This window comes from Choloepus didactylus, chromosome 5 (genome assembly GCF_015220235.1).
Source record: "Choloepus didactylus isolate mChoDid1 chromosome 5, mChoDid1.pri, whole genome shotgun sequence".
Taxonomy (NCBI): domain Eukaryota; kingdom Metazoa; phylum Chordata; class Mammalia; order Pilosa; family Megalonychidae; genus Choloepus; species Choloepus didactylus.
In genome coordinates, this window is record NC_051311.1 from 136747607 (window position 1) to 136770908 (window position 23302).

Consider the following 23302-nt stretch of genomic DNA (forward strand, 5'->3'; position numbering starts at 1 on the left):
AATAAGAATTTTCTAGCTTCACAATTCATAGTAATGAACAATGGAATAAGAGGAGTGGTATAGAAAAACAACGCATATTTGAGTCTAAATGAAGCTCAGGTCACAGATGGAATATTTTATAATGAAGTACTATTGTTATAAAATACGGGTGAGAGACAAGATGCAATTTTAAATAAGTGGTGTTTTAATCACAACATCTACTAAAGGAAGAAGCTATTCTTAGAAATGAAATGAGGTGTGGCTCTGATTATTTTAAGGGATTAAATGAGACAGTTTACGTCATACACTAAGTGCCTAACAGTAAACACACGCTCAAAAATGTTTATTATGATTTCTTCCAATATGCTAAGATTAAAACAGTTTTCTTTCCTTTAGCTTGCAATGGTGAATCTATATATAGTTTATTCCGTATCAGATAAGCACTTTCATTTCTACCGCTTATCTACTCAAAAAGGGTGCCTGACACTGAGCAGAAGGAACTCTCAGAAGACAACCTTCCCAGGAGACACCAACACAATCTTTGATGTGCTTTTCTTTCCTGAGTTGACCTCCTATTCCCAGGTTAAAGTTGAGTAGCTGGGCATTAGCTGCTACTTGGAAAAGTGCTGAATGGCTGATGTATCCTGTCAACATTGTCCAAGGCCAGCCGGAGAATGTCTGCAGGGCCCCTTCCTTTCCACTCTCATTTGGCAAAGACTTAACACTGTGATGCTTAGGAAGGTGGGAAGTGATGAAAATGCATAGTTCTTGCCAACCATATCATACAGCCACTTAAAATGCCATCTTCCCCATAGCTTCTTGAACTAGTAGAAACAATAACAAAAATGACAAAGAGAAGCCATCATCTAAAGGGAAGTCTAGTCATTACAGGCAAATTTAAGAATCAGTCATCTGTTCCTTATTCTCTCACTAACTGACCAAGTACCTTTTAGAAGGCTATACGGTACCCTTTCCCCATTTGTAAAAAAGAGGGTAGTAATAATTATTAAATTAAAACTACATAAAATATGCATCTATATCAGCAAACAGGGCAAATGATTTGTGATTTACCTTTGGGCATCTTACATTTACCCAGACCTGACACAATTTATGTTCATCATTGGCTTGATGGACTTAATTTTCCTCTTCTCCCCTCATCATTTTGAACCCCAAAAAAGTCTTTTGGCCTCTCTACCCACACTCATTTTTTTAAAAATCCTATGACATCTTCCAGCAAAGGCAGGAAGAGGCAATAGCCTTCAAGTCAGAAATGTCCATCACTTTTGTTCCTCTGAAATTCCCTTTCTCTCTCAGAAGTCGCCTCTATTTCCTTATCACTCTGGCAGCCAAGTCCTTTGGTGCCATGTCTTCCTGGTTTGCCTCTGGGTCATTACTGTTATCGTTTGGTTTTCATATGATTTGTTATTTTTCTAATGAGAGACACAATATAGGCAGAATGAGGCTCTGGGTTTTTTTAAACTCCACTGTGAAATGTTCCTAAAATATTTGATAAATGAGACTAACCTTGTTAGAATGTTTTTGTCCTCTAAATGATATTAAAGGAAACATCTAATTATACATAATCCCAACAAACAATAACTATAGAGTAGATCAAAAACCCAAGACTCAGTCTTCAAAGTGAAAATAACTTCCTGTATCTGAAAAATCATTACTTGCAGATGATCAGTACAAAAATTCAGATTAAGGGATAGATGACAATAGGTAATTAAAGAGCTAAGAAAAGGATGAGAGAAATCAGGTCATAAAAATACTAAAGAACTAGAAAAATGATTTCCTCTTTAAGATTATTATCTCTTGAGAAATCAAAGCAATCCAGGGCAGTTTTGGGGCAAGGCAAACTGAGTCTGTATGAATTATTATGCCTTCAGAGGGTGATTACCTAATTATATAGGTCAACTGTCTAAACCAAACTCAGACACAAAAGGATTTTTGAATCATGAGGAAAGTGTGTGTGTGTGTGTGTATTTCATTTGAGATATATATAGATATATATAGATATAGATAGATATATATCCAAGCTCAGGATACAAGGAGACAGGGAATTAAAAAGTAACACAAACTCAGAAGGAAAAAGTAAGCAGGACAATATTTATTATGCCAGTTCCAATTTAAAGAATAAGACCTATTAGTATTTCCTGCTCAAGGCTTCAAAATTGTTCTCACTCTCCTACAATCTGCCAACCTCAGACAATGATATTATAAATATACATACAATCATCAAGTGAGACAATTAGGTTACACATATACCATTTTCCGACTTCCTCTAGGGTTTCCTAGCATTGCTTGAAATCTAATAGGAAGAGAGTGTTAGGAAGGAAAATGAGTCTGTACAGTCCACTTCAGACTTAACTTCATACAGTCTATTACAAAGACTCCTATACTTTACTTGAATATCTATGTCCACTAGGTAATAAAGAGAATGAGTAGTATGTAACAACTAAGGAACAGAAATGGAATTGGTCTACCCAGCCTTGACCTCTAGTAGAATCAACAACCTGCATGGCAAATCATTAATATTTCCCTGTCCCTACATGGCCAACCTAAACTGAATAATCTTCTTTTATTGCACTTCAGAAAACAATGAAATTGTAAACCTGGCTTCTTAAATAAAATGGCCACCACTGCCTACAGAATGTAGCCTGGCATTCAAGGACAGCCCCACCCCCACCCCCCACCCCATGCATAGTCTCAATTTTTTTTCCAACTGTCTCTCTCAACAATTGCTTATAAAAACTCTCTACTTCAGCCACACTAGTATACTCTATGTCCCCATGCATATTCCCATCTCTCTTACCTCAGGTCACCTGGGAAATAAATGGAATGCCATCCTACATCAAAGCATTTGAATAAAATATCATAGAATCTTGACATTGAATGTGACTTTTGAGGTCACTGAATACAATCCCCTAATCTATGATATTCTCAAAAGTGATAATCTAATTTAGATTTGAACACCTATCTGCTTTTTCATCCTGAGCTTTATTGCCATGCAAATTCTCCTCAGTAGTAAAGAAAGCAAATGGAACTTGGAGCCTCATGTGGAAGAATTATTGGTTAACTTTGACAACAAGAGGAATTAAAGGGGAGTGGGGATACCCTGAAAGCAATAGGCACACCTAGAATCCAGATCTTGGTTTCTAATACCATTCTCCAATAAAAGCAACTAGGCTCCTAGGAAAAATGGCTGATTATAGAACTAGGATAGGAAATACACAAGTATCTTGTCATGCCAAAAAATTAAGGCAGTGCTAAAAAAAATCCCACAATGATGGGGGTATATGAAAGGGACACAGGGGCCAACTGTAAAAGCCCACAATAGCCAAAGTTTGAACAATCTGAGCAACAAAATAAATAAAGTAATACTGAATTATAACCCAAAGAATAAAATAAATATCCATGAGTCCATATTGATAAACATAAATGATTAGATAGATAGATAGATAGATAGATAGATAGATAGATAAAGGGAGAACAGACAAATCTCCTTTGCAGAAGAATTCCCAGTAATTTATGCAAGTACTCCATCCTCAAGGAGGTGAATCCTAATATCCCATTCTTTAGATGTGGAATGCACATAGTGACTTCCTTCCAGAGAGTACAGTATGAAAAGGGAGAAAAAGAGTAACTTTATATTGGAGGAACCTGACAAACCCTTTCTCAGCCAGGTGATGAAGGCTAACATCAACAGTGATAAGTCATGTTGACAGTATGTACTCTTGATATGATGTGATGAAAATGGCACTTTACTTCTATGATCTTCCTCCCAAAACCACATAGCTCCAGTCTAATCATGAGAAAAACATCATACAAATCCCAGATGAGGGACATTCTACAAAATACCTCACTACGTTCCTCAAAACTGTCAAGATCAGCAAAAACAAGGAAAGCCCGAAAAATTGTCAGGCCAAAAGTAGTCTAAGAAGACATGATTACTATGTAATGTGGTATCCTGGATGGGATCCTGTAACAGAAAAAGGACATAAGGAAAAAACAGGAAATCTGAAAAAAGTGTGGACTTTAGTTAATAATAATGTATTAATATCCACTTACTTACTGTGGAAAATGTACCATACTAATTTAAGATGCTAATAATAGGAGAGCCTGGGTATAGGGAATACAGGAACACTCTGCACTATCTTTGCAATTTTTCTGTAAATTTAAATATTCTAAAATTAAACGTTTATTTAAAAAGCAGGATAGAGGGGAGTTTGAAGTGGTCAGTGGGCAAAGGGATGGAGAAGAAATAAGAGGATGGAAATATGGGGCCTTCAGGCCCAGTTGGAAATCCCAGGGTTCCCACAGCCAGGATATCCTAGGGTCACCCAGGGTCCTTCTCTAAGTGATTCTACACTCCTCCCCATTCCACCCCACAACTACTTACCTACTACTTACATCTGTTAAGTCTCTGTCATGAGAGGATACGACTCACTAACAGGCCACTCCCAAGGTTTTAAGTGGAGACACAGCAAAGGGGTCAACCTGAAGGTGTTAAGAAGAGGCAGAAATACCCTAAAGGCCTGTCCTCCTTCCATCTTTCCTTCCTCCCTTCCTTTTTCCTGCTTCTCATCTCCTTCCTTATCTTTTCTTAGCGAAGGATAAGGTAAAATTTTTATTTCTTATATTGTTGATATGTGAATTAGTCAGAGTTCAGTCAGGTAAATAAACCACTCTGAGTAACTGAAAGAGAGGAAACTGGTTACTCAAATGACAGAAGAGTTTTAAATGCAAACTGTGAGATAGCCCAGAGATAAGCAAAAGCAAGAAGCCACAACTCTACACTCCCTAAGCTGGAAGGCCAAGAGAAGAGGCAGTGTTACTGGAGCCCAGGGATTGCGGTCACCTAGTAGAAGCTGGAACCAGAGCTAGAGCCCATAAGCTCCATAAAATGCTGCCTAAGACAGGGAGGGAGGGAAAGAAATATGGCAGCTTCTTCCTTCCCCTTGCCCCTTAGTCTACCACTTCCACTCAGAAGCCCAAGAAATGCACCCTGTAGGAGTCTGCCCTCCTATAACAGGCTGAGGGAGGAAAGGGTAGGGAATGAATCTAGGAAAATCAGATCTACACAATAAACTACCACTTTAGGATTATTTCTAGTTTGATACACAATTAGATCTGGGCGAAACCAGTAGATTGATGGAGTCTTTATCTGTTGCAATCTCAAACCATAATGCTGATTTTCTGTAACTAGAACTTTGCTACCCCAAATTTAGTCTTCTCAAAACTCTGTACTCAGGCTGAGAGATTTCAAATGGAGTCAAGAGGTCACTCTGGAGGGCATTCTCATGCACTGTATAGATATCCCTTTTTAGGTTTTAGTATATTAGTATAGCTAGAAGGAAATACCTGAAACTGTCAAACTGCAACCCAGTAGCCTTGATTCTTGAAGAGGATTGTATAACTATGTAGCTTACATTGGGTGATGGTGTGATTGTGAAAACTTCGTGGCTCACACTCCCTTTATCCAGAGTATGGATAGATGAGTAGAAAAATGGGGACAAAAACTAAATGAAAAATAGGGTGGGATGGGAGGGATGATTTGGGTATTCTTTTTCACTTTTATTTGTAATTCTTATTTTTATTCTTTCTGGTGTAAGGAAAATGTTCAAAAATTGACAGGGATGATGAATGCACAACTATATGATGCTACTGTGGACAGTTGATTGTACACCATGGATGACTGTATGGTATGTGAATATATCTCAATAAAACTGAATTTTAAAAAAACAACTCTACTCAGAACATAAAGTTTAGGGAGAAAATGATGAAGAAAATTTAACAGGGAAGTATGTATAAGCTTTATGCTTCTCCAAATATTTTTCAATTTAACTTAGAACTACTAAACCCAATGCAAGTCGTAGACGGAAATAGCAATCCTGCTAAGTGCAAACATTCATTCAAATTAAATTAGAGTAAGCATACTATTTTTCCATTTATTATATATAGATATAGATTAATTCTATTTCATCTAGCCAAGGGTTATTTATTATGTTTACCAATATTATTATTACTATTTTTATAAAATTCGTACAACTGCATATCAATCACTTTAATAAGCAGGTTATTTTCTGAATTAAACTTAAACCTAAAGTAGCCTTAGAACTTAAAATAAAAGCTATATTAATAAAAAGCTTTTTGAAGTGATATAAAAATCACAACTGCTTCATTATCTTTTTTCCCCGCTGGGGAACTTCCTAAAATGAATAACAGCCCCATTTGCATGTGCAAACAGGAAAGTCTGCAAGCTATACTCAGAGCAAAGCTTAGATACTAAGTCGGTTGCTTAAAAATATTTTAGAACAGGCATTACTTCAGCATTTCAATATTGGCTAAAAGAGTTTAATATGCAAGACAGGATGCAAGATGCTCAACTGATCCAAATGCCAGTCTATGGATTTGAAAGACTAAAGATCACATCACTAGAAGGTTGACAGAAGTGACACTCTGCAAAGTGCCAATGATTTATGCCAATGTCTTCCCTGATGATACTGTTATAGACAGCACTGTCATTAAAAAGTCCCTGCTGACTTCCTTCCACATTTATGGTGCACAAATTATAGGTGAATCCAAAGATCGAACCCTCCCTGCCTTTTAGATTTCAATGACCATGAATTTCTCATTTAGGTTAGTTATTGCATATATACTCCTCCTTTCTAACTGCTTCTTTATTTGTTCTACAAATACAGCAACAAGAAGGCAAGGAATGAAATTTATCCTATACTGCTAAGAGACATGAAAGTTATGAAAAAATGGGTTTATAACTACAACCATAAACTGGAAGGGATATTTTTTGAGCATCAAATATCATTCACAATGTACTTTTACTATGGGAAAAATTTCTAAAGAGCATATTTGGAAACAAAGTTCTGGAGTAAACTGTCAGGATTACTACAGACTGAAATTCAGCAATGTGTATGACATTCTGATATTTCATCACTGTGTAGTGATTTGCGCATTTCCAAAACAATGCTTAAAACAACAAAGAACGCATAAGATTATTCTCTGAAGTACTTAATTTGAAATTTTTTCTACCAAACTTCTGCTGCAAATATGCAAATACTTATTAGGTTAAATGGAATAGAGTTTTTAGAGAAACTCTGAAAGAGATTTTAAATAGCATTAAATTCCATGTATAGAAAGCAATCATTTTATCTTCTGCTTGGAAAAAGTAAGCCAAATTTTGTGAGAGAAACTCAATTTACTAAAGTGAAGTGGAGATTAAAGGAAATAACTGTTCTTTCTTTCTTTCTTTCTTTTTAGTGCCTGATTATACAGTCTTTTTCTTTTAATTTTTTATTTTGAAATACTTTTAAACATACAGGACAATTACAAAAATAATACAAATCCTATATAAAGAACTCCAACATACCCCTACCCCTGGATACCCAGATCCACCAATCTTAACATTTTACCACATTTGCCATATCATTCTACCTATCATCCATCTATCTGTCTGTCTGTCTATTGATCAACCCATTTTCTGAATACGTGTATAGACTGTATACATCATCATCCTTGGACACTTAATACAGCCATGTGTATTTCCTAAGAACAGGATAGTCACTTACGTAATCAACTTAAGTGCAGTTATCAAGTTCAAACAATTTAACATTGATATAAAGCTTACAGTCTATATTACAGTGTTTTCATGTATCTTTTTGGGCCTCTTCTACTCCATTATTAGATCCTGCCCCTAACCACAAATTGCATTTAATTGTCATTGTCTCTTTAGTTGCTCATTCTTTTTTTTTAATGTAGGAACATATACAATATAAACTTTCCCATCTCAACCACTCCCAAGCACCCAATTCAGTGGGATTACTCATATTTAAAATTAACACTGTTGTGGCACCCTCACCACCCTCCATTAATAAAACTTTCCCATCTCCCCAAACAGAAACCTACACACATTATGTGTTAACTCCCCATTCCCCTTGCTTCCATAACTAGCAACCTGTACTCTAATTTCTTTCTATGAACTTACATATTCTCTGATATTTTCTTTGTAGTTACCATAGGGCTTAAATTTAACATACTGAATCTATAACAATCTCACTCGCTTAGATACCAGCTTAACTTAAATTATATACACAAACCATGTTCCTATACCCCTACATTCCCCCACCTTTATGTAGTTCTTATCACAAATTTATTGTTATACACTATGAGTCCAAAACCACTGATGTATTACATTTTATGTATTTGTCTTGTAGATCCTATAGGAAGTAAAAAGTGGAGTTACAAACCAAAAATACAATAGTACTGGTAATTATACTTAACCATGTCATTATCTTCACCTGGAAGCTTTATTTCTTCATGTGGCTTCAATCTATTGTCTAGTATCCTTTCCTTTCAAACCACCAACCTCTCTTTAGCATCTCTCATAGGGCCAGTCTAGTGGTGACAAACTACTTTAGCTTTTGTTTATGTGGGAATGTCTTCATTGCTCCCTCATTTTTGAAAGACAGTTTTGCCATTTATAGAATACTTTATTGGCAACTTTTTGCTTTAGTGCTTTAAATATGTCATCCCACTGCCATCTTGCCTCCATTGCTTCTGATGAGAAATAGGCACTTAATCTTATTGACACCCTCTGTGACACACTGTTTCTCTCTTATGGCTTTCAGAATTCTTTACCTTTGGCATTCAACAGTTTGATTATGATATGTCTCATATGGGTATATTTGGGTTTACCCTGTCTGGAGTTCTTTGAGCATCTTGGATGTCTTTCATCAAATTTGGGAAGTTTCAGCCATTATTTCATTGAATATTCTCTCTGCCCCTTTCTCTCTTTCTTCTCCTACTGGGATTCCCACAATGCATATATTGGATGGTATACTAGATGGTATCCCACCGGTTCCTTGGGCACTGTTCATTTTTGTTCATTCTTTCTTGCTTCTGCTCTTCAGACTGGATGATTTCAATTGTCTCATCTTCAAGTTCTCTTATTCTTTCTTATGCCAGCTGCAATCTGCTGTTGAACACCTTTACGGAATTCTTAACTTCTGTTACTGTGGTTTTCAACTCTGGTTGGTTCCTTTTCATAATTTCCATCTCTCTATGGATAGTCTCTCCATGTTCAACTATCATTTTCTAGATTTCCTGTAGTTCTTTGTCCATGTTTCCCTTTAGCTCTTTGAGCATATTTAGGACCATTTTTTTTTAAGTCTTTGTCTGCTATGCCACAAGTCTAGTCTTCCTCATTAAGGTTTCTAATCCTTTAATCTCCTTTGCCTGGGCCATCACTTCCTGTTTCTTCGTATATTTTATAAACTTTTGTTGAAACCTAGTCATTTTTATATTTTAATGTATTATCACTGGAATTTAGACTCTGAGGCATCTGGTCTTTAAGGTTGTATCCAGCTAGAGTCATGACAGAGCTTTCTGTGAATACCAGAAGCTCACAAACAAACAAACAAAAAATAATGAAAAAAAGAGATCACCTTTTCTTTTCTTTGCAGATTGACTCCTTTTCAGAGCTTATCCATATAATGCATTTAGCTCAAGGCCAAAGTATAGGGGCATCCTGAGCCTTTCTGCACATGCATCTTGTCTTGGACTTGAAGGTATATCCCTGGTAATCTTCCTCCCCCTTATATATGCTGAATTTGTTGGAAATTACTACTTTCAGTTTCTTCATATCTTTACCTAAAAGGAAAGAGATGACTGAAAACATAGTGGCCCAAAAGATTTAATCACAACTCTATTATTTAGAGTTTATAGTGTTGGTAATGTTCTTTACTTAATGTACTATTAAATATGGACTTGTACTGACTAGAGTTCATATAATACTTTAAAGGCCTAATTTTCTAAATGAAATCATCAAAGATGAAATTTATATTGAAAATATTGGAATTTACAAAACAAGAAAACTTTTAATTTTTTAGAAAAATTAAATGAAATAGGAAGTTCAATCTAAAATAACCACATGACAGGATTAAACCAAGATTCGCTGTTCAGAAAAGTGACCACACTGAGAATTAAAATATACTTTATCTTCTGTTGACTGGGAGCAACACAGGCTTACAGCAAGGAGGCAAGGGAAACAAAAATTCAGCCAAATGGACTGGGATTAGGGTCAGCTACAATACTAAGGGATACCAGTGCCAGTGGAAAGCTCAGTCACCTGTCTAAGGTGGTTGATTGCCTATATGTACCAGAGTTAGGAAGGTAGACCAGCATGCTGTAGGGGTCATGGGGGATGAGGGGAGAGAGAATTATAATGGTTGTCTGAAAATAAGTGTTACTACAATGTTTATATTTTAATTATACAATAGAACATTAATACATCTTCCTTAATTTAAAAAAAAAAAGTAAACATAACAGACAAAGCTAAAAATTCACTTCAACTTTTTGTATGCTCCAGACATGTTAAAATTCATTTACATATTGGAAATTACCTAAATGTCAACCAATATAGAACAATGACTAAACAGAATATGATACGTATGTACCATGAAATACTATGCAGCTTTAGAATGACATACATTTTTTATTTTTTTATTCATTTTATTGAGATATATTCACATACCATGCAGTCATACAAAACAAAGCATACATTCAATTGTTTACAGTACCATTATATAGATGTGCATTCATCACCAAAATTAATTTCTGGCATTTTCATTACCATACACACAAAAATGATAAGAATAAAAATTAAAGTGAAAAAGAACAATTAAACTAAAAAAGAACACTGGGTGCATTTTTTTTCCTTCCCCCATTTTTCTACTCATCCATTCATAAACTAGAAAAGGGGAGTGTGGTCCATATGGTTTTCCCAATCACATTGTCACCCCTCATAAGCTACATTCTTATACAATCGTCTTCAAGATTCATGGGTTCTGGGTTGTAGTTTGATAGTCTCAGGTATTTACTGCTAGCTATTCCGATTCATTAGAACCAAAAAAGAGTTGTCTATATTGTGCGTAAGAGTGCCCACAAGAGTGACCTCTCGGCTCCTTTTGGAATCTCTCTGCCACTGAAACTTATTTCATTTCCTTTCACATCCCCTTTTTGGTCAAGAAGATGTTCTCCATCCCACGATGCCGGGTCCAGATTCTTCCCCAGGAGTCATATTCCACGTTGCCAGGGAGATTCACTCCCCTGGGTGAGAATGACATAGATTTTTATATACTAACAGAGAAAGATCTCTGAAATACTCTGCTGAGTGAAAAAAAAAAAAAAAAAAAATTACAAAATGACATATACCTTATGATATCATGTATTAAAATGTCAATATTAACACTTATCTTTGGGAATCTTCTTGGGGACCCAAGCACCTATGTCTGTCCCCCAATATTGTCACATAAACATGGATTGCCTTGTGACATGTTTTCACGTGTCTTGTACTATTAATTAATTTTTCATTTGAGTGTATTTTGCAGAACGCTCCATTGCACCAAATATGCTCAGAATAAGCAATCAGTGAACACTGTAGCCAAAACCTTTTTACTATGCCTATAAGAAGGTGATAAAGGGCAACAGATACAATTCTTGCAAGTTTTTATTTCAGTAAGCTCAGAGATTCAGTATAAATGTTTTTTCACTTTCTTTTAGTAAGAGAAAAGCAATGACATTTTTGTTTTACAATCTTCAGAATTTTCATGAATACAGAAAGGTTGCTGGTCCATTTCCCACCTCCAGATTATTAGTAACCTTTTACTGTATTTAGTAAAAACTATTTTGGTTCTTTCACTTATTTGGTTCTCTATGTTTCATATTCACTATGTGACCTGGGAGAAAAGAGAGTCAGTTTTAAAAATTCTCAGACTGGTAATTTGTACCTCATATATGTATTTGTCTATGGTTTAAAAAAAAAACATCCTTTACTTTGTCTGAGCCTATTATAATGTCACTATACCTGTCCCTGTCAATAATGGTACCCTATCTAATACAGAACTTGAAATAAATCATAAGGCTGAGTTTCTGCCTTAAAGTAAAATATTACTGCTTTTCAAAACACCCTTCTTGCTCCTTGTTACTATAACAAGCTATACTTATACTTATTTTTCATACAAAAAAGAGATAAGAGAATTTTGTAGTTTTGTACCTAAGATTTATAAAGTACAATTAATATGTTTCACAAAGTAATTATTGTAGATAATCTGAAAAATGTGCAATGAAATGATTTATTTTAATCCAAAAGCATAATGTAGGTTACATTAAGTGACCAATTTTAGTTTGGTTATAAATGGACCATCTGCAAAGGAATCTTTAAAAACAGCCCTCAAGATAATATTTTCTCTGGCATTTACATTATATTATTGCATACAGAATAAAATCAAGCCTTCTTAGTTATAATCTGACCTCAACTTAACTTCCAAGCCATAGCTCCAGCCATTCCCCCAAACTAACCACATGCTACTGTCACAATACATTTCTCATATCAGACCCTCTCCCCCCAAAAAAAGATCTTAGCACATACTATTCCTTCTGCCTAGAATGCCTTTTCTATCTTCTTTGGCAAACTCCCAGGGATCCTTTAAGACTCAGCTTCAATGTTTACCACCAGTAAATTCTTCCCTGTCTCCACAAGGCAAAGTAAGTCACTACATGCTTTGCCTTTTTCTCCTCAGCAGGACTTTTATGATATTGTGTGTATCTGTTTATTAGATTCTGAGTCTCTTGATGGAAAGGACTGTGTCTCCCTGTTTCCAGAACCAAATATAGTGCCTACCTCACAACAGGTGCTTACTAAAATTTGCTTGTGAAATTAGCGAATTTATTTTCATGGTCCCCTCTTGCTGCTCAAAACAGAACACCAAGTAACTGTCCCAAATCACCCATGTCTGCACAGGAAGAATCAGCCATTTGATGGCTACAGGCAGAGGGGGTGTAGAATGACCCTGCATTCCAAAGGGGAACTACTGGGAGGCTGTCTTGACCAGTGAGCAGGAAGTTCACAAAAATAATTTGTATCTTTCAAAATGCAACATTTCTCCTTAATACAAAGGGTCTCAGTTAGCTGATACTCTTAAAGAAAGAAGCTCTTTATTCTAGATTACCTAATTATCATGGAAAAGAATATGACCTTAGAATCCAAATCTAAAAAAAATGTAAATTTTCCATTGGTTAGGAAGAAAATAATGGAGAAAACCAAACCAAGGACGGCAGCCAAGAAAATGAATGTCAATTTATCTGGGACTGAAACCAGTGATTTCAACTTTTCAGACTGCCTAAGAACAAACAAAATGCAACAGAAATAACAGAAAGAACTTTTTTTCTCTTACGTATTTGACTCTTATTTAATAAAAATATAAGTAAGTAGTATTCTACACTGATTAAAACTGAACTTTTAAGTAGCTTCAGTGCAAACATGGAGCTAAGAGCTCACTGCCTGCTTTATTATCTATCACCTATAGGCTCAGATGCTTTTGTTCACCACAAGTGTACTTTAAGATCTTCAGAAGCATTTGGGAATTCTGTTCTAATCTATTAGCAAGTGTTTAAGGAACACCTCTGGAAAAAGTACTTCACAAATTTACAGGAAGGAGGTTAGCAGCAGGGTCATGAGCAAGCTGATTTACCATGAAACTAATAAAGCTTAAGTTTCAGGGCCCTTCACTTGCACAGCCCCTTCCAAGGCACTGGGAGACATCCTAGTGATGGGTTCACAGGGCCATATGTTTTTGTGAAATTTGCAACAACAACAACAACAAAAAGATACTTATCCACAATGAGTTGAGACCACTGTCTCTTTTCACTCTGACATCCCCTCCATCATACTTCTTTCATGTGGAGGAGTACTGGGGTGGCTGCAAATATTCTGAGATCCTAGGGGAAGCTAACTTGGTGACACATTTAGTTTGGGTTTAGTGAGGTATATTTAAGTGGTTTGCAGTCACTTCCAAGTTATTTATTTTGTTTTCATGTTATTTATCATGTTATTTATTTTCCATGTAAGTTATTATTTGATATTCCCAGCATAAGAATGGCTTTCAAGAGTACATCTACTGCTCATTGTGCCAGCTAACCCAGTGTCACGGTATGAAGGTGCAGTGCAGGGCGAGAAAGTGTTTTGCCATATATTTGGACAGTATGATGGAGAATACTACTCACTGTTCCCCAGTTATGTTTGCACTATGTCCTCTGTGCCTTTGCTCTTGTTTCTTCTTCCATAGAGCCTTGTCCTCCTCCTTTCTTAGATGGAAATCCTGTGCATCCTTCATGATACATCAAATGCCACCTCTTTAGTGAAGCCATCCCAAGTACTAAATAAATTTCTCTTTCTGTTTTCCATTCTGTTGCTTTTCATTTGTCTCTATTTAAAAAGAAACAAACACTAAACTACATTTTAGTTACTTAGTTACTTGTATTTAGTTACTTGCGAACATGACTATCTCTTCCACTAGTAAACTCTTTTAAGTGCCAGAAAATGTCTTACTGAACATTGCATTTCCTACCGTGGTGTCAAACACGAAGTTGGTGCCTAGAAAACGTTGATGTGAACTTAATTTTCTGAACTGGTCTGTTGTTTTGTCAACATGAAAATAAACATATTTATTTGTGACATCTATTATTTCTGCTCTTGGAACAGGGTTCCTCCACAAAGATCCAGAGATTCAGACAAAGATATAAATAGCACTGATACACAAACACTTAAAAATATAGTAATTTAAGTACTGGTGGCTTCATAAAATGAAGTTCTAGATAGTAAGTTAATCTCTGCAAGTCTAAAGGCTTAAAAGAAGACAGAAAAGACCACTGAAGGTCACAATTTGCATATTGATCTAACTGTATGCTTATGCTCTTACAAACACGTAATTAACTTTGCTTTTATTGAATTTTGGTTCTAAACCAATTTTATTAGTCATAGTTGCACTGGTAATTTCAGTGAAGTTTGAGAGACAGAGGTTAGTTAGGAAGGTAGCATATATACTAATCTATGTGGATAACAGATTTAATACATGTTGAATGTATTGCTTTGTAGGCACTGGATTTGATCAATAGGTGTGTCCTATTCTTATAATATTTCTTGGGGCATGAAGCATTTCACAGTTAATACTAAATTTAGTCTAAAGGTTATCACACTGAGGAGATGTACAAATGAGTCATAATTAGAATCATCATTGAGTCCTTATCTTGTGTGATGGCAGGAGAATTAATTGCAGTAATACAATCTTTTCTCACCAAGTACTGGAATTTTTTTTTAAATGTCTGTCCTGTAATCAATTATAGTAGTAGAAAGTATGCTGATTTGGTTATCATAAGACCTAAGCTTAGTCTGACTGTGCCATTTATCAGTGTTTGGTTCTGAACAAGATGGTTTACTCAATACCTCTCAGTTTTCTCATTCATGAAATGGGAATAATTATATTCGATATTAATATTCTTCTGTCTATCTTATAGGGTTGTTTTAAGTAGTCAATGGAACTCATTCATTGAATCATCAATTATTTATTTAATGCTATTAGGTCCTACGCCAGATCATGGGTATTAAAGAGATGTATAAATTTCAAAGCCCCATAGAAATACAGAGGATGATTTAACTTGTGAAAACATTTGACTTGGGATACTTAATATTAGAACAAGATATGTAAACATGGAACTTTGGGGGATTCTTACTGAATAGAAAAAAGACTGTCATTTTAATTGGTTCGAACCCTTGCCTCCATGGCTTAGGCAGAAGGCAAACATTTCAGTCTCACTAATCTAACACCAATGCTGAAATCACCCTACAAATGTAGGAAATGCTAAGAGTGTGTTTCTGTGTATATTATAATTATATGTACATATGTTTATATTTGTGTCTGTGCATAAATAGACATAATCTCCAAACATCACAGTCTAGGCCCTAGGACTTAGTTGAACTCTAAGGCAGCTGCCACGGGATTAGGTGTGGACCAGGATGGCTCCTGGAGGGGAGAACAAAGGTTATAGTCACATTCAGAGTGCCCCGGGAAATCTAGGACATCAACTAGTCAAATACAGCTCCTCTTTCTGTGCAATCAGCCTTAACTGCTATAGAGAAAAACAAACAGAAAACACCATTCCTAATCTTGAACTGCTCACAGTCCAGTTGAAAATCAGAAAACACACAGGAAAATGTCTCCAGAAACACAAAATAGCCCAAGTACAAACAAATACCATATCGTGCAGCTTTTCTCATTCTTCAGTACCTCGCTTGGGCTCCAACCAAACCAGCCAAAAAACCCTCTTTTCCCCACAAGGATTACCATAGATGTGCATGTGTGTGTGTGTGTGTGTGTTTATAATATACCAGTCACTAAACTGAATGTTTTATTTGAAGAAACAGAGACTTAGAGAATTTCAATGTTTCCCAAACAAGGACACAAACCTAGTAAGTAACTTAAGTAGGATTCAAACCTAAGTCTGTCTGATTTCAATGCTCTTAATCACTATACCATATGGAACTCATAAGAATTCTAAAAATTGTAATAATGTTATTGGACATAATTTTTGAGAATTCTTAGTACTTATTAAGAAAATTATATTTAGATCACTTCTATGTCCCACTCATAATACATGAAAACCACTGCTACAGATAGAATGCAAAGGCATCTGATGGTGAAGATGGGTCTGAATAGAACCCAACAAACACTGAGTTGAAAGGATGCCAAGAGGCTAAATTAGTATACGAGTTGCCCAGGATCCCCAACAGCTCTTTGAGAAAACTGAAAGTTTACGGAAGAATGCTAGGCAGACAAATGGGGAGAGATGTGAGGAAGAGATAATAGATATTGTAACTATCTATTTACATACCTAGCTACTCCACTGCCCACTCCCACCCCTGTGCTTATAGGGATAGACTTGGGGCCTAGCACAGTGGTCTGGCACATAGAAAGCTAAACAAATGTTTGTTAAAGGAATGACCTGGGACCAGATTTGTACCTGAGGAGCAACAAGGACTATACCAGAAGTCCCTAAAATATGAATCTACCTCTACTTCAACAGTTTCAAAAGGTTGCAGAGGTAGCTGTGATGCAGATTTTAAGGGTGAAAGTCACTGAAGTGACTATCAATCTCCATGCAATTGATCTCAATCAATCCACGTAGTCATCAAATAAAAGAAATTAAAGAAATGGATGAAAAGACTAATTAAATGGAGTATGCCACTGAATAACATGTTCTGCCCTTGTGATGCTCTGTCCTATACATAAGCTTTTTTCCATTGGTCTAACCTTGTATTATCAGTCACAAACCACAAAATTTTTTCCTTGTAATCTGGAAATTGTGACTTTAAATTGTTACATCAATTACTAAAGATTAGCAGCTCACTTTTGATAGCTGAAATAAATATTGCATATGAGTTTGTGTGTGTGTCCCACCATTCTGATTAGCTGAATTCACTTACAAATTGCTTGGTCCATGCAACCAAGAGTGGTCCTGCACAGGAGTGCAGACTGTGCTAACCATGCTTAGAGTAAAGCAAGGCTATCTCTCTAAAAAGTTTGAGACCGTATACACATTTATATAATGCAGTAATAAAGACATCACTACGGCAAGGGAACTACATCCTTACTTGAAATGACAGTTTGTTCTGACCCTCAAATTAGGCCAGGGGTAATGCTCAATATACTCACTTTGAGGTGGCAGTGCAGAAGAACCCTTTACACATTTGAGGCCCCAAAGGGTTTACTCATTTACCTTAAGGCTGAGCTATCTCTGAATATGAAACAATATAGAGAGGCTTCATGGTGAAGAAGAAAGACCACTAGATTAGCAGCAATCAGGAAAACTGGATTATAGTCCTAATTCTGCAGGTTTGCAAGTCACTGAAATTTGGACTTCAGCTTTCTTTCTCTAAAATAAGGGATTGGTTGGAACAGATGATTTTTAAAGTCCTTTTCTGTTTGATAAAATGAGGGTTCAGTATTCAAAGAGCAATGCAAACTCAGAAATCAGCTTTGTATGCAAGTATGACAGTGCACTGAATACAAGAAAATGGTCCATAGGCCTGCCCCAGGACACAGTGGAAGCTTATCAGAGGGTAAGCAAGAAGGCCCCTCCTCATACTCCTGTTCTTAGTCTACCTTCACCCTTAAAAGTCACCTAATTGAGGTGAACCTTGCTTGAACCTCTGTCTCTTGTCATTTACTGATTGCCTCCAAACAACCATTCTTGATTTTTCTTCTGGATCATAAGTTCATCCCAAAGTGACAAATATCAAAGGAATTCTGCATCTTTATTACTCCTAGATTTTGCAGAGAATAGTGTGGGACTGAAGGACAGAATAGACTGGATTTCTTCATTGAATATGTTTATGTAGATAGAGATATAAAGATGGAGATTTCTTTTGTTAATATAATGCTATCTCTTCATACACACACAAATATCCCCATAAAAATGACAATCTACAATATTTAAGTCAATATATTGATGAGTATTTTATAATCTGGGTTCCATGAAAAGGCTAATTATTAACATTTCATCATTTTATACCTCAGATAAATATAAAATGATTTTTTCCATTTATCTTCCGATGGAACAAATATCTTTATTAAATGAATGTTGGTCAATGATAAAGTATCAACTATAGAGTTTGACTCTTTTAAGGTTGTCTATCGCTAATGAAATGTGTTTTAGATTTGCCTTGTAAATATGCCTCTAATTCATACCAAAGTATTTGCTTGTGAAATGTCATAATGCCTGGGATTTGCTTTAAAATATTCTACTACCACCCCTCCCAAATAGTGGGAAGGTAGATGAAACAAGATTGGCAAAATGTTCTGAATTGGTGAAACTAAATGATAGTACACAAAGATCCATTCATTATACTATTCTCTCTGCTTCTGTGTGTTGGAATTTCTCCATGATAAAATGTTTTAAAAAAAAAAATTAATACCTGTTCTAGTTTGCTAATGCTGCCAGAATGCAAAACACCAGAAATGGATTGGCTTTTATAAAAGGGCATTTATCTGGTTACAAAGTTACAGTCTTAAGGCCATAAAGGGTCCATCACTGGAGGATGGCCAATGGTGTCCGGAAAATCTGTTAGCTGGGAAGGCAGATGGCTGGCGTCTGCTCCAAAGTTCTGGTTTCAAAATGGCTTTCTCCCAGACGTTCCTCTCTAGGCTGCAGTTCCTTAAAAATGTCATTCTTAGTTGCTCGTGGGGTGTTTTGTCCTCTCTTAGCTTCTCCAGAGTAAGAGTCTGCTTTCAACGGCCGTCTTCAAACTGTCTCTCATCTACAGTTACTCTCTCAGCTTCTGTGTGTTCTTCAAAATGTCTCTCTTGGCTGTAGCTCCTCTTTAAAATGTCACTCTCAGTTGCTCATCAAGATGTCACTCACAGCTGCACTGAGTTCCTTCTGCTTGTCAGCTCATTTATATAGCTCCAGTGATTTAATTTAGAGCCACCCTGAATGAGAGGGGGTAACATCTCCATGGAAATTATCCAATCAGAGTCATCACCCACAGTTGGGTGGGGTGCATCTCCAGGGAAACATTCAATGAATTACAATCTAATCAACACTGATACATCTGCCCATACAGATTACATCAAAGAAAATGGCATTTTGGGGGACATAATACATTCAAACCAGCACAATATCTCTAAACAGAATTTGGCACATAGAAAATTCTTACGAAATTCAAACGTACTCTAACAGAATGGGAGACCATGTTTAGAAACCATATACTGGATAAGGGTTTAATATCCAGAATATATAAAGAACTCCTAAAAAACTCAATAACAGAAATAACCCAATTTTTAAAATGGGCAAAGGGACACATTCAAGGAGGCAGGAGTGCTGCTGCTGCGGCCCCACGGCACCCTCCCAGCACCCGGGTCCCAGCTGGAGCCTGCCGAGTGCTTGAGCCACCTCCAGGCATGGCCGACTGGTGTGCCCGCGTCCGCAATGACCCCTGCCACTTCTTGCACCTGTGCGCGCACCTGGACTGCACGCCTGACATCTGGGCACTGCATGACTGGAGCACCTGGCTCACGCCCTTCGTGCAACCCAGAGGCCGCCACTTCCACACAGCCTTCTTCCTGTGCTGCCTGCTGGAGTCACCGTCCATCTGCCCGGACTTGACTGAGGTGGTGGACTGTCATGGTCATCTCCATCAGAGGCAACTGAAAATCTCATATCAAAAGAAATTTGGTTGGCACCCCCACAGTTCTATGTAATAAGAAGACTCAAAAACTTTGCCTCTCTCTCTGACTCACAGACATTTTGTTTGGATCCTGCAATAAAAGGAAGGGAAAGATAGCTGCTGATCACAATGTTAACTGCTAACGGGGTGTTCCAGCTTTTACCAGGTGATGAGCTCTATTTGGAAGATTTAGACTATTTAGAAAAATATTTATCCACTGAAAAAAAGATTGAAGAAATCATGAAAGAAGGCAAGAAATTTCACCAACTAGTGATGCACAATCACCATCTTTATAGTCTTTATGTGACTGTTCAGTCAAAGAATAAACAAGTTTATTCCAAGTCGTATGTCATGGGTAAGAGTCATATGCAGAGGATGCTTGTTTGCAAACTGGCATATTTGAAGTAGTCCTAATGAATAACAAGAGGTGACCAGACTTGTTTGAAACTGAAGGAACTTCATGCCTGTAAAAGTTATAGCACAGCCTTTCTTATTTCAAGTGAATTATTGTGCTCTCTTGCATATTTTATTCTTTAAACCTTTCAGTATGCCACCAATATAAAGTATTAATGCTCTTGTTACCAATATGAGAAAAATTTCACAGTGGTACCCATTTTTATATTATTTTATTATCTCAAAAGTTCAAATAAGATGTCCTGCTGTCTTTGTTTTTCTATCTATCCAGAGTATGAGCACTTTCCCTGATGTGCTTAGCAGGTTGATCCATGAATTCCATAGGCTTTCTGCTGGAATTAATTTAAGGGTGCCACGATTAGGTGGTAAAATAGACTTGAAACAACCTTCAAGCGATAATGTCATTTTCTTGTTGTATCTTTAGCTTTGATGGTTAAAATACAATTCTGTTTAAAACCAAAAGGCATTATCTATTCCCCAGATTGGAATCTATTTTAGTTAATATTTTAATGAAATATGAAGCTACTTATCACTTTAACAAAAACCATAATTATTTTCACTCTGAAGTGCTAATTAATAAATGCAAACAATTTAAAGAAATGTAGATCCAGTCATCATTTAAAGGTGTTTAATGATGTTTATTTTCAGTATGTCTAATATAATATGGGAAAGTTTTTCACCTCTTAAAAAAGGAATAATGTTTGTTGATTAAAGGTGGAAAATAATGAGTAAGACACCTTCTAAGATCTTTGACTATATTGTACATTATACAATGAATTTCATTTTTCATAAAATGTCTTAGTTTTCTTATCTATAAAATAGTAATAATGATTTTAAAAAAATGGGCAAAGGACTTGAAAAGACATTTCTCCAAAGAAGATATACAAATGGCCAATAAGCACATGAATAGATGCTCAATATCATTAGCCATTAGGGAAATACATACAAAAACCATAATGAGATCCACTTCACACCCACTAGAATGGCTATTATTTAAAAAGCAGAAAATAACATATGAAAGTGAGAATGCAGAGAAATAGGAACCTTAGTACACTGATGATAGGAATGTAAGATGGGGAAGCCATTGTGGAAAACAGGTTGGTGGTTCCTCAAAAAGTTAAGCATATAATATGATAAAAGGCATATATGAAAAACACAGCCAGCATAATATTCAATGGTGAGAGACTGAAAGCCTTCCCTCTAAGATCAGAATCAAGGATGCCTGCTGTCACCACTGTTATTCAACATTGTGTAAGAAGTTCTAGCCAGAGCAATCCAGCAAGACATAGAAATAAAAGGCATCCAAACTGGAAAGGAAGAAGTAAAACTGTCATTATCTGCAGATAAGATGATCTTATATTTGGAAAATCCTGAGAAATCAATGCACAGCTACTTGATCTAATAAACAAATTCAGCAAAGTGATAGAATACAAGATTAATGCACATAAATCAGTAATGTTCCTATACACTAGTAATGACCCAACTGAAGAGATACTCAAGAAAAAGATTCCATTCACAATAGCAACTTAAAAAGTCAAGTACCTGGGAATAAACTTAACCAAGTATGTAAAAGACCTCTACACACAAAACTACATAACTTTACTAAAAGAAATAAAAGGGGCCCTAAAGAGATGTAAAGATATTCCATGCTCATGGATAGGAAGGCTAAACATCATTAAGATGTCAATCCTACCCAAACTGATCTACAAATTCAAGCAATTCCAATAAAAATTCCAACAACCTACTTTGCAGACTTGGAAAAGCTAGTTATCATAGTTATTTAAAAGGGAAATGCAGAGGGGGTGGGGCAAGATGGCGGAGTGGTGAGGTGTACATTTTAGTTACTCCTCCAGGGAAGTAGGTAGAAAGTCAGGTACTGCGTGGACTGGACACTGCAGAGCAATTTGACTTTCGGCATACTTCATACAACACTCATGAACACGTCGACCTGCTGAGATCAACGAAATCTGTAAGTTTTTGCAGCCGGGGGACCCGCGCCCCTCCCTGCCAGGCTCAGTCCCATGGGAGGAGGGGCCGTTAGAGCTGGGAACAAGGAGGGAGAACTGCAGTTGTGGCTCTTATTGGAAACTCATTCTACTGATCCAGACTCCAAGTATAGATAGACTGAGACCAGACATCGGAGAATCTGGAAGCAGCCAGCCCAGCAGAGAAGAGATAGGGACAGCAAAAACAGCAAAAAAAACCCCAAACATAAAAGCGGAGGCTGTTTGGAGTTCTGGTGAACATAGAAAGGGGAAGGGCAGGCCCTGAGGCTCATATGCAAATCCAGAAGAAAAACTGGTTTCTCTGCCTCCTGGACCTTTCCTTAATGGCCCTAATTGCAAGGAGGGCCTTTTTTTTTTTTTTTTTTTTTTTTTATCTTTTTCTCTCTTTCTAAAACAATTACTCTAAGAAGCCCAATACAGAAAGCTTCAAAGACTTGCAATTTGGGCAGCTTAAGACAAGAGCAGAACTAAGAGAGCTCTGAGATAAAAGGCAATAAGTCCAGTGGCTGAGAAAATTTACTAAACACCACAAATTCCCAAGAAAAGGGGGGCGTCCTCTCACAGCCATCATCCTGGTGGACAGGGAACACTCCTGCCTGTCGCTGGCCCCATAGCCTAAAGCTTCCCCAGACAACCCAGTGTGATGAAAGTGCTTCCAATAACACATGCACACACCACAAAATCGGGCATGGACATTAGTCTTCCCTGCACCCTCAGCTGGTTGTCCCAGAGTTGGGAAGGCGGAGCAGTGTGAATTAACACGCCCAATTCAGCCATCCTTTCAGCACACTGGGAGCCTCCCTACACAGCCCTGCAGCCCAGAACT

General features: G+C 36.7%; 1 pseudogene; it reads left to right on the forward strand.

Annotated features, from left to right (window-relative positions):
- LOC119535458 overlaps positions 1–20464 on the forward strand; it is a 30368-nt pseudogene extending 9904 nt beyond the window's left edge.
- Positions 20465–23302: the final 2838 nt, after the last annotated feature.